This window comes from Podarcis pityusensis, assembly GCF_964106645.2.
Source record: "Podarcis pityusensis genome assembly, chromosome: 6".
In the NCBI taxonomy this organism is placed as follows: domain Eukaryota; kingdom Metazoa; phylum Chordata; class Lepidosauria; order Squamata; family Lacertidae; genus Podarcis; species Podarcis pityusensis.
This window is the reverse complement of record NC_138030.1, coordinates 75,941,863-75,955,000: the sequence shown is the minus strand read 5'-3', so window position 1 is coordinate 75,955,000 and position 13,138 is coordinate 75,941,863. Positions and strand designations below refer to the sequence as shown.

At 44.7% G+C, this 13,138-nt stretch overlaps 1 protein-coding gene across 8 annotated transcripts in view; it reads right to left on the bottom strand.

Annotated features, from left to right (window-relative positions):
* The window catches only part of ALG14 (ALG14 UDP-N-acetylglucosaminyltransferase subunit), a 133,171-nt gene that overhangs the window by 95,947 nt on the left and 24,086 nt on the right, over positions 1–13,138 (bottom strand). The gene's annotated exons all lie outside the window — the stretch shown is intronic.

The following is a 13,138-nucleotide window of genomic DNA, read 5'->3' as shown; positions in this document are numbered from 1 at the left end:
TCCCTTACTAGCTTCATGGCCCATGTTATAGGTCCCTAAGTCTCTAGGGAGTTATGGACTCTTCTCATCATAGGTGCTTCCCGTTCTGTGAACCAAACTTTCTTGTCCTTGACTCACCATACGACAGTGACCCCCCCTTTCTTTCCTCTACTCTGCTCAGTGTTTTCTTAATTTCCTCAACTTTCACTGTTCTGTTTTCTTTTGCTTACTCTTTTGTTTCAGCTTTCCACTTATACCTGAAACGCACGGAGACAATTTGACCTCCTGGAGCATTTCCTCTGCTGTGCCTTCACTGTCAAAACAGTCACAAGGTTTGGGGGTCTAGCCACAATAATGCATTCTATGCATTTGCAAGTTACTTTTCAGCTAAGGCAGCTCCCAATGTGACTTAGGTCACATGTACACCATACCATTAAAGTGTTGCTACACCATTTTAACATTCACGGAGAATCCTAAGAAATATAGCTTGTAAAGGGTGCCGGGAACTGTAACTCTGTGACGTAAGCACCCTTAACAAGCTACAGATCCCAGGATCAGCTGCGTTTTCTTCCGCAGCCTCAGGTGGAACGGCTGGCTGTTACATCCATCTGGCTTCCCAAGAAGATTGCACAGCAATTATTTCTGGTCCAGCCTTGCAAGCAAGCCCGCGACAATTACCAACCCACAATTTCAAACAGCCTGTCTGCCTGCTCATATAGGTTTTTAAAATTAAATACAGCCCCTTACAAATTAAAACAAATCCTTTAATTTCATACCCTTACAAGTTGTTGGCAAAAGAACAGTTGCTCTGGGACTGGTGAGGAAAGAGACGTCTAGCACCTCTGCTTTGAGGTAACTTCAAATAAGAAATTCTCTCCCTTCTTTCCTTTACAGCCTGAATGTAAAGCACACACCCCTTTTTACCCAAACTGACATAGGCGGCTCAATCCTAAATATGCTGACTTGAAAGACAGGTCCAGCTGTGCTCAAGGAGGCTTGTCCCAGGCCTTTGGTTTACAGTGGAATAAGCCCTGTTCAACACAGCGGGGCTTATTTCAAAATAAACATGCATAGAGATAACACTGCAATTCTAATCACGTTTACTCAGAAATGAGCTCCACTGAACTCAGTAAGACTTACTTCCATGCAAACATGCTTAGGTTTGGGTGGCAATTCACATTTTACTCCAAAGGACTGTTCGCAGCTGGGCTTTTCTCTGTTCTCCATACCTTCTTAATTTGGCAATGCTTGCTAAGCTCAGATCCGGAAGCCACTTTCAATTAATGGGGCCAAACCAGAGTAACCACAACACGTCTTGGAACAGGGAGCCTGGGAATAAACTTCTCCCTCCAGCATTTTTCAGTCTGCTTCCTCCTATAGCTCCTTCAACCTTCCAAATTCCAAGAAGAGGAGTTAAAACCAGAAAGCTGCTTTTCGTGATTATGGGGAAAGTATCTCAGCTGTGGAAAATAATTCAATGGCAGCTTCTGCAAGTATGAAGGTAAAAGTATTAACAGACTGATTCATGGTGAAATACTAAATGATCATAAGAGAACTGGAGAACTGAATATGTGAAATGGATTTCTTGTATTTTTAAAAGGTTTATGCTGTAGAAAAGCTGCATGGATGTTTTAAAGAAAAGACTCTGGATTAACATTTGGTTGCCTAAGGAGAAATTCATACTTGGCACAGGTAAGTGCCTATTTGCAGGTCTGTTTTAAGCGCTTCCTGAGGCTTGTGGTTTCCCATTTTAGGCCTGGTACCTCCTGTTTGCTAGAAACCTCCTCAGGTGGGTGAGAGTTGTCAGAATAACAGAAATTATGTGCAAGTAGACTGTTCAGATCAACAGTTGATTCAAGTGTTTGGTACTGGCCCTCTTTGACTGTGCTGTTTCAGTAGGGTGGTTGCCCCAAATATTTGCACCAGCATGGTGGGAGGCTGTGCCACAAGACCCTATATTTTCTTTATGTTAAGATGCAAGAAAAGCCAAGGAGACCTGCCTTTGGGAAAGAACAGCATGTCTTAACGATAAGGACAAAATAATAATAATAATAATTTTTATTTATACCTCGCCCTCCCCAGCCAAGGCCAGGCTCGGGGTGGCTAACAAGCAATAATAAAAACAAATCGAGTGAATACAACTTAAAAACAAGATTAAAATACAACATTAAAATATTGAAACATTAAAATGCAGCCTCATCACAGGAGGAGAAAGGAAAAAGAAAAGAGGGGGAGGAAATCAAACTGGCTCCAAGCCAAAGGCCAGGCGGAACAACTCTGTCTTACAGGCCCTGCGGAAAGAAATCAGATCCTGCAGGGCCCTGGTCTCATGAGACAGAGTGTTCCACCAGGCCAGAGCCAGTGTTGAAAATGCCCTGGCTCTGGTTGAGGCTAATCTAACTTCCTTAGGGCCTGGGACCACTAGGGTGTTGCTATTTATGGACCTTAAGGTCCTCCGTGGGGCATACCGGGAGAGGCAGCCCTGTAGGTACGAGGGTCCTAAGCCATGAAAAGAGCTCTGTAAAAAAAGTTAATTCTAAAATATGATAATTCGCCAACAGAAAGGGGAGCTTCTGTCTGAAAAATGCATATAACCAAACATGTATTAGAAGCAACTCCAGAACTGACCCTATTAAATATTTTCCAAGCATATATATGAACGCAAGCAGCTGCTTTATAGTGAGTAAGACCACTGGTCCATCAAACCCAACATGGGCTTTTCTGACTGGTGACTGATTGAACCTAGGGCCTTATCAGCTGAACCACTGAGTTATAGCCCTGCAAAACAAAGTTTGTTTGTTTTTTTTTAAAAAAAAGATGGTGTGGAAAATAAATAAGTGGAGGATGCCAGATCCAAAAATCAAAACACAATGATGGAAAGACTGAAGGAGCTCAATTAAACACACACTTTCCCAGGAACAGTCTTCAGGTTCCTCAAGCACATATCTGAAATTGCAATCTGGAATCCTTCAGTCTTCAAAGAAGGCTTATCTAGGTACCAAATTCTGGAACAATGTTTTAAAGGGCAGGAGAAGAGGCAAATAATAGTGTGTGTGTGTGTGTGTGTGTGTGTGTGTGTCAGTTTCATAGCTGTCAACTTTCCCCTTTTCTTGCGAGGAATCCTATTCGGAATAAGGGAATTTCCCTTAAAAAAGGGGAAAGTTGACAGCTATGGGGTGTGTGTGTGTGTGTGTGTGTGTGTGTGTGTTGCCTTTCCTAAGTGGATTGTATTGCTTGTTTTCACTATTGCTCAAAAAAAACGATGCCCTAACCCTATGCCACTAGGAACTTTACATGAATGCTTACACACATAAAAGAAGGGGCAGGGCAGGCACATCCATTGCTAAAGCTACAATATGCAGTGCTAACAGAAACCCGTGTTAATTTTTCTTCCGGAGTGTTAATGCTCCAACTGTGAACTTTTTAGCAGAAGTAGGTTGCAAATAATTGGACTTCCCCATTGCATAAATACAGATATTGAACACAGGCCAAAGAACATTGGTCTGGCACCAGCAAGACCACACTCGGAATGCTACGTTTATCCATTCATGTCATCCCCATTGTCAGGAGAACCAATAGAGAAGGGCATGGGTAGTAGAGAGGAACCAGAGAGATACAGGAATTCATGGGGTTTAAGAACTTTAAAATGGGGGCATCCGAATGCCCATTTGCAATCCAGACAAATATGCAGCAAGGGTCACTTAACTCTGAGGTCAGAATTCACATTACACATATGGAAAGAGGGATCCAGAGTGTCTCCTCAGAGGATTTTTGCCTCTGAGAACTCCTAGCAAATAAGCTGCAGAGGGAGGGTCATGTCTGTGGTTGCTCCTCCAGCGCTTTTTTTTCAGCACGAGGTGAAGAACATTTCATTTCCCCAGACCTTTCCATCGTAAAAAAAAACAACCTTTCAGTGTTTTTCAATTGCTTTGTACTGATGTCATTCTCTGTTGGTTTTTTTTTAATTCTGTGACTGGTTTAATTCTGTTTTAGATTTCATGTTTACATGTTAATTTTTTTGTATCTTATGGTTTTAATTATTATTATTATTTACTTCTAAACCACCTAGAGAACCTTTGCTACTGGGTGGTATAGAAATACTGCAAGTGAGTAGCCAGACTGTTCCTTCTTGGTCATGCATGTGGCAATGCAGCTTTTTGAAGTCAAGGTCCCCCTGCGCATCACATCATGGAGTCCCACATGTACTTTGGCTTGGTGATGTCCATTGGGACTGACAGGGTGGAAGGCAGAGATGAGAATGGCAGGTGGAGCCAGAACCAATGACAGGCAGGAGTCAGCCCCCCATCTCCCTCCCTGCCGAATTCTGCAAAGGCTCCTCCTTCAACTAAGGTGGAGGAAACTGACAGACAGGGCCACCTCCTAGACTGGATGCAAGTTAAGAGGGCAGGGAGTTAGGGGCTGGCTGAGAGGGTCCCCATCCTATTATCTACAGCTGCTCTGCATCCTGCCCTCCATGTGCATTGCGGGTGGGGAGGCAGATTGCAGGACTGTGACTAATGTGTGCACTTAAAGCCATGCTTAGGCAGTTAAAACTCAACTCTCTCTCTCCCCGCCCCCACCTCCAATTTCTGTAGCCAAAAAGGAGGCCTGACAGCTTGGATATTTCCAAAGCAGATATCCAAAGGAATGCAACCTCCATTATTGATGAAACAAAGAACACTCAGATCTCTCTCATGCTATCAGATATTATTGCTTAGGTAATTATCAGCCACACTGTGTTCTTTCTAAATACTGGAGATCGTATCGCAGCTTCCTCTCCTCTCCCCCTCCGGTACTCAAGAGGGCACTGAATAGAACCAGTTGAAACTGCATATTCAACGCTGTTAGAAGGTAATGGTCTGAAACCATACACAGAACTGCTGTACGCCACATTTATTTCTGATGTCCTTAGTGCTGGAGGTGCGTTAACTGGTTTCAGGAGAGCTTCCCCGTTAACAGTAACAAAAGCAACCCTGGCTGCAGGCCTCCTTCCTAAAATACTAAAGCTGCACAAAAAATAATAGGGAATGGTGGTCCCAATCCAGAGCAAGTTAGTCCAAGTCCCATTTAAATCAGCGGGACAACTAAAGTTGTGCTGAACTTTTAAGTTCCCTTGAAATGGATGGGATTTAAGCATGACCGCCTCTGAATTGGGGTTTCCTTTTTTTGCCTCTAATGTAGGAGCTTTGCCTTGTAGGTATGGATGAATTCTGTTTATATTTTCCTACATTGGCCGTTGTTGTTGTTGTTTAGTCATTTAGTCGTGTCCGACTCTTCGTGACCCCATGGACCAGAGCACGCCAGGCACTCCTGTCTTCCACCGCCTCCCGTATTTTGGTCAAACTCATGCTGGTAGCTTCGAGAACACTGTCCAGCCATCTCGTCTTCTGTCGTCCCCTTCTCCTTGTGCCCTCCATCTTTCCCAACATCAGGGTCTTTTCCAGGGAGTCTTCTCTTCTCATGAGGTGGCCAAAGTATTGGAGCCTCAGCTTCAGGATCTGTCCTTCCAGTGAGCACTCAGGGCTGATTTCCTTAAGAATGGAGAGGTTTGATCTTCTTGCAGTCCATGGGACTCTCAAGAGTCTCCTCCAGCACCATAAATCAAAAGCATCAATTCTTCGGCGACCAGCCTTCTTTATGGTCCAGCTCTCACTTCCACACATCACTACTGGGAAAACCATAGCTTTAACTATACGGACCTTTGTCGGCAAGGTGATGTCTCTACTTTTTAAGATGCTGTCTAGGTTTGTCATTGCTTTTCTCCCAATAAGCAGGTGTCTTTTAATTTTGTGACTGCTGTCACCATCTGCAGTGATCACGGAGCCCAAGAAAGTGAAATCTCTCACTGCCTCCATTTCTTCCCCTTCTATTTGCCAGGAGGTGATGGGACCAGTGGCCAGGATCTTAGTTGGCCATTATATTTTCCAATTAAGTTTCTGACCTGGTTGCTTTGCAGCACTGGATTGTATATCTAGTCCATGGGTTGCTAACCTGTGGCCTTCCAGATGTTATTGAATGGTACTTTCCACCAACTCCAACTATGGCCAGTGGTCAGGGAGGATGAGGACTATAGTTCAGAAACATCTGGAGGGTCACATCTTAGCCAGCCCTGATATTGACTGAAATTAATATGGGCTGTATAAAGAATTCAAACTGTTGCTTTTTGGTTGTTTTTCAGAACAATTGTTATGATCCTGCCAACTTTAGATATGTTTAAGTTTAATTGATTTCAGCAGGCGAATTGAACACGTTCTTAACTCTCTCATACGGAAACCAATGGGATTAAAAGTGCGCTCAGCTTAAGTTCTGTCATGCTCAATATTAACAAAATGAACATTACACAGATGCATCCACTGCAGCTTATAGGAATGTCTCATGTTAGCAATTTGCAATTCTTATTATTGGCACAAATATATTTCTAGTCGGCTTGAAGGCATTTCTCCCCCTTGAAATTATATGTGAAGGGCAAGAGACCAAACTTTTCACACTGGGTGTTCTGCTCTGGCCTTGCAAAAGAGCTCTGGGGTGACGTGGCAAGGGAAGGTCAGTTGTTGCAGGACCAAGGAGAGCTCCTAGTCATTAAGAGATCTGGGGCAAACTGATGGATGACCAACTCTATTTCTCTGTAATATCCGAATTGGAGAGGCTATGCAAGCCCTGGAGCAGTGCCTGAACTTGCTGGTGGGCTGGATGAGGACCAACAAACTGACTCTGAATCCTGGTAAGCCGGAGGCACTCTGGGTGAGTGGTTCCCAAGTCTGGATAATTGATCAGTTGCCTGTTTTGGACGGGGTTGCACTCTCCCTGAAAAAGCTGGTTCATAGTCTGGGGGGTGCTCCGGCTTTGGCTGATATGAGAGCAGCAGCTGTTTCTTAACCGAGACAGCCTGACTGCTGTTGCCCATGCGCTGTAACTTCCAGATTGGATTGCTGCATTGTGCTCTATGTGGGGCTGCCCTTGAGAATGGCAGGTATGGTCTTCTCAGGAGGTCTAATCCATCCAATGTCAGAATCAGGTCTTCAGTGTGGCAGCACCTATCTTTACAAATCGGACAAAGTGTCGTCGTTATTGTCTTTCTGGCAGGCCTGTCTGGGATAGCTCAGTCAGTACAGGACGAGGCTCTTAATTTCAGGGTCATGGATACGAGCTCCAAGTTGGCCTTCTTGCCTGCTGAGGACACCGTATCCAGCTATACCCATCTTTAGGTAGGTCTTCAAGGAACAGAGGTTGAGAACACAAGAGGAGCAAGACATCTAGCCCAGCATTCTGTTCCCACAGTGGCCAACTCTATGAAAAATACTGACCTGCCCACAGTAGGACTTTACACATCAAGGGTGATATCTAATGCCCTTGTTGTGTTAGCACATGGATTTATGGTATCCTTTCCCCCCTCCCCTGCACACCCCACATCTGTTCCAGAGGGTTGAGGAAAACCCTACAAATTTAGGAGGTGCATGGAGGGAACAGCAGGGAAAGAACATTCCGTTGTGCAAGCAGAAATCCTTTTGCAACATTCACCTAGCACTACTTTATGTTTATGTTTGTTCTCCAATTTTAAAAAAGCACATGAGACAATACACACCCGCACACACACACAGAGCAGTATTTTGTCAGACAAGTTATGGATGGAAAAACCCCACAAGGCAACTTAGCAAATTCTCTCTAACAGAAGAAATCCACTTTTTAATAATAATAATAACAACAAGAACAACCCATTTTTCTATGTGCTCTGTAAACTCCAGAGATCAGGATAGAAGAAACCAATAATATATTGGAAAGTAATCTAGGTTTGTACTGTCTCCTCTAATAAAAAGTGGGGGGAAAGCCCTAATGCAAATCATGCTACAAAGGAACAATACCTTATTATCCATTCTAGAATGCTACAGAAGCGCAATGAACTTAAGACATTTTGAGAGCTGCGGAGAGAATGGAAAGTCTTAGCTAAGTGAAATAAAGATCGCCTTTCATCACTGTGTGAGCGTTTCTATAACAATAGTATCTGTTTGCTATGGTGGAACTTAGCAAGACTGTGAATCCGGCACCTTACACTGCTTGCTCATTTCCATAATGCTATATGTATGGACTGAGGGTACTCCCTACCCAATCCCACCTTAGGGTGCCTAGCTTGGCACCTTTGGGAGATACGGTAACCAAATGGTGTTGTAGTCAGCCTTAAGCGAGACAGCTGCCTCCAGCCTATCCAGCTGTAAAGAAGCATGAAATCCATTAAGGTTAAGGAAGCCAGATGGAATCCTTGCCTCGTCACTCTCTCACACAGAGCAGGAAGGAAAACATTGGAGTGCCTTAGGTCAGTTGGTAGAATCAAGAGGCAAAGCTTTTTCCCGGGCTTTGTCACTTCAGGCAATAGGATGCAGGGTTTGTGCATGTACAAGAATGCTGTTTTCGTGGAGAAAGCACTCTGTGCATATAGAAAAACAACCTGTCATAGAGAAGGCTTTATCTAAATGGATAGATTCTTGCAGTGCTATTTTTTATAGAAAAAGAGGTGCCGGAACTCACTATGAACGCCTCCCTTGTTCTCTTATAATGGCAATGGCACCCACCTTAGAGGTGCCAGAAGTGAGTTCCGGTGAGTTCTGGCTAAAAATAAAAAAAGCCCTGGAATATTGCTTTTTTTCTTTGAATTTATAAACATTTAAGCATAGGAAGAGTGTCCCCCCTTCTTCAGATCTCAACTATGCCAAGCAGCCTTAAGCAAGGTATCTTACATGAGGCATTAACACTCCCTTTACATCTCCCTACTGCAATTTAGGGATTACAACCCTAGGTAGGTTTCAGGGCTCCCATCCAGGTAATTTTGTCAATATATATGAAACTCAAATGGTGCTAAATGCCGGATATAAATATCACCGTTGTGCAGTTTTCCCAGACGTTTATGTCCACCTCCTCCTTGTGTGAGGCATGGAGTTGGGAAGTACTGGAGAGAAGGGAAGGGAATAACAGGACGCTTTGCTTATAAATTTAACATAAACACGAGAGGTTACCATGGGATTGCTGCAGAACAAAACTTTTAAGCACATAACCTTTCTAGGGGGGAGGGATGGAGATGAAAGACTTTAGACCCAGGAGCACAATATGATGCTCCAGACATTTCTACCTGACCCCTTGGGACTCGGCCTAAGCCACACCTCCTCCCCAGGCCCCGCCCCTTCTCTCTGGCCCAACTCCACCCCCTCCTTGTCCACCCCGAATGTTGTATTGAATGTGTGCTGAGTGGGGATAAATTCACTTTCCCAATATGCCACCCGATGCCTAGGTTAGAAAATGTGACGAAAACCCTTTAAAAGAGAGGGGAGGATAACACCTGAGGAAAATACCTTGCTCTGAAAAGGGATTGGAAGTTTGTCACTGGGAGAATACACAAAAGCAGTGACTGGATGGAGGGGCCCATTAAAAAGGAAATGAATGAAGCACTGAGGTAGCACGACCTCTCTCTTTTACACCCTCATGGCTAAATGTGGTTATACTGGAAGAGCGCAGGTTGGTAAAAATCTTCCTGTGGACTAGCAACTTGGGTAGACTTATTTGGCCAGTTGCTTTGCCGGCCCAACAACAAACTGCTATGGACAGGCAAACAACAGAATGGTAGAGTGGCGAGGATGTCAGACTGATCCCCACTCAACCCTGAAGCTCACTGGATAACCTTGGGCCGGTTACTATCTCTGTGCCTAACCTACCTCACAGGGTTGTTGTGAAGGGAAAAAAATGCAAGAGGCATGTGTGCTACTTTGACCTCCTTGGAGGAAAAAACAAGCTTTAAATGTAATAAACAAACCTCTGCGTGTGATCTACTCGGAATGCTGTCTTCCAGAGCCTGCTGTGCTGTGCCTACAACCTTGTGCCATAGCCAATTGCTCTCGCTGCTTGTTACCATCAAAGCCCTACTTGCGGGCAAGGCGGCTTGACTGCCACTTATTCCCACAAAGTAATGTTGAGGGCAGCGCTTGCTGTATTTGCTTAATCTCGCATTCCTTGAGCTCCTCGGATTTCTTCTTGCCGTCGAGAGGAGTTTGGGAGGGCACAAGAATCTGCACAATCAGGTCTTGCTAGGCGCAAGTGACTTTTTGAAAGCATTCCGAAATCCCACTGCTTCCCCATTAGAAGTACAGTAGAAACAGAAGAACGACAGCAACAACGACAGCCTACGCTGATTAACGCCTAGTGTGTCCACAGATTCCAGCACGGCAACCGTGTCATTTGGGCCTCATTTGGTGCTTTTCTTGGTGTTTCCTATTTTTAACACTTTTGAAGTTGAGCTCTGTGGCAGATGCCTTTGACAGATGCTGTCAACTCGGAACGCCAACTTTTTGTTCCACCCCCTCTGAAGACTTTTTTAACCTTTGGGACCTGGTAGTCTGCCAAGGATGTGGTGCTCTGCGGCTCAGTAAACGCAGTCTCACCCAAGCAGAGTTAAATATATGTTGTTGTTGAGGCGGCTTTCAAGCTCAAAGCTAGATACTCTGCCTGATAAATGTCTGTGTAATAATATATTAAGCCACGCTGTACGATAAAGGGATTGTGCGCTGTCGCTCTTAAAAAAAGATGCAATACCTCAAAGTGTTCAGGGAGAACCTTATCAAACAATACACAGCTCTCCCTTTCAATTGTTATCAGATCCTCTTTCCCAAGACACTTTAAAAGAGGCGGCAGTTAACATCTCTAACGTCGGTTTTACGACAGAAAGCCGTTGGCACCGCCTCCCTGACGAATGGATTAATTTTTCTCCAGCTATTTACATTAGCTGGTTTTCACCTTCAAAGCCTTGGGTGATCAGAGTTATCTGAAGGACAACTTACACCTGTATCCACCTGCCCACATGTAATGATTAAGAATGGAGGTCCTCTTGGTTTGCCTACCACTGCAGTCAGTGAAATATGACACAGGGCCTTCTCTGTGGTAGCCCCACGACTCTGAAATTTGTTGCCAGCTGACCTCTGGAAAGCTACCATACTCCAGACCTTCAGAAGCACTTTGAATATGTATTTGTTTTGGGTGGACGATGCATCCTTTGGTGCTTTTCTATTGGTACCCCTTCTAGCTGAACTACAGTGGTGGTAGTGGTAGTGAACCCGTGACCCTCGGAGTGTTGTTGAACACCAGTTCCCATCACTCAGTAGGACCAATGGTCAGGGATAATGGGGTTTGTAGTTCAGCAGCTACAACTGCAGGTTCCCCACCACTAAACGAGATGATTTGACTCTGCATAAGGCAGCTGCATGTGTTCAGATGAGTGCTCAAAAGCATCTCGTATACATTATTTCAGCAATCCTAACCAAAACAGTCTTGCAAGCCCTATACCACAGGCATTAAGACAGGAGTGGGAGGAGAGAAAGAGCTGATTGCTTACAGCCACCTATAGAAAATCACAGATGAGAGATTTGAACCGGGGACTTGCGGCCACACCCTTAGCCACAATGCACACCACTTCACAAGCCAGTCTACAAGTCGCTCTAAATCAAAGCACCTGAGTGATGCTGCTGTGGCTGAGCACAGAGTGTATTCAGTTTCACTATGCATTGGCAAAACTCCATTCTCTTGCAACGAGAGTCCCTTTTTTTAAACACACACACACCCTCAGAGGAGATTTCAGTGCAAAGTCCATGAGGCCCTCTGGCACCAGCTCTGTATTTTTTGGCACTGCTATTTCAAGCGAAAAAGCTATACAGAAGTTAAACTATCGCTAAGTTACCCGCCGATACCCTTTCTCCTTTGACTTTTTCCACATCATCTCCTCCAGCAATGTAATGGTCTGTTTGATTTTCCAGACAATTTCCCTTATGATGGAAACTCAATACAATTGATGCTAATTAAACGGAGCCATCGCTGTAACAAGGCAATGTCCTAATGTACTCGTCGCATAAAGACAGTCTGTTTCATTTGAATTAAGGCATTTTGCTTCCTCTTTAATGAAAAGCAAAAAATCAATGTATGGGGAAGAAACGGGGAACAGGGATGGGCTCACTAAGGTCTCTCCTTTGTTTTCTTTCATACTCTGGTTAGCAACTAGTTTTACGGGAGAATCACTTTGAAGTCAGGAGAGTGTTCCACCCCCTATGACTTTGCAATGGACAGTCAACAAGCCCCACTCTGTTCCCGCATCGCTCTTCTGGGGGTGGGGGTGGCGCCAGATAGAAAGAAAAGTTAGACAGAAAGAAAAGTTACCTTGAAACTAACTTTTTAGAACCTTGTTATTACAACATGGCACAAGCTTCTCCTAGCAGACTATCGAACCTCATCTGAGGTCCAATTTAGCACTGTCTATAAGGAAGCGTGGGACACGTGTGGCGCTGTGGGTTAAACCACAGAGCCTAGGACTTGCCGATCAGAAGGTCGGCGGTTCGAATCCCCAACGCGGGGTGAGCTCCCGTTGCTCGGTCCCTGCTCCTGCCAACCTAGCAGTTCGAAAGCACATCAAAGTGCAAGTAGATAAATAGGTACCGCTCTGGCGGGAAGGTAAATAGCGTTTCTGTGCGCTGCTCTGGTTCGCCAGAAGCGGCTTAGTCATGCTGGCCACATGACCCGGAAGATGTACGCCGGCTCCCTCGGCCAATAAAGCGAGATGAGCGCCGCAACCCCAGAGTCGGTCACGACTGGACCTAATGGTCAGGGGTCCTTTTACCTATAAGGAAGCTTTGCCATGTGCCCCCCCCCCAAAAGCTTCTAAAGATTTAGGGCAACAATCCCAACACCAAGGAAGCAGACTTCTGCTTGTGTGAGAGGAGTTTCCCTTCATCTTCTTTCCCCTACAGGTCCTGTGGCCCTCCAAATCTGCGCTGCCTGGTCCCCCAGCTGCCCAGAGCAGATTTGTTGGGTACCTTGAAGAGAGATAATCCATTATAAATAGGGTGCCTGCTCTGCTGGCAGGTGGGCATTGTTGGATTTCACTTTTAGTCTCAAGGTACCATCAGAAACACTTCTTTCTCTTTATTACAGATGAATAGAAGACAATAAGAGTTTTCATACTGTATAAACAGGAATGTTGAGTCTACTTTGTTGTTCACTAGAACCCCATGATCCTACCAAGCAAGGCACAAAAGACACCTATTTAGAATGAAAGAACAGGGTACCTCTGAGCACATGGGCCGAAGGAATTTGTTTTTAGTAGAAAAACTGAGGTGAGTTCACAGTCCTTTCAAAA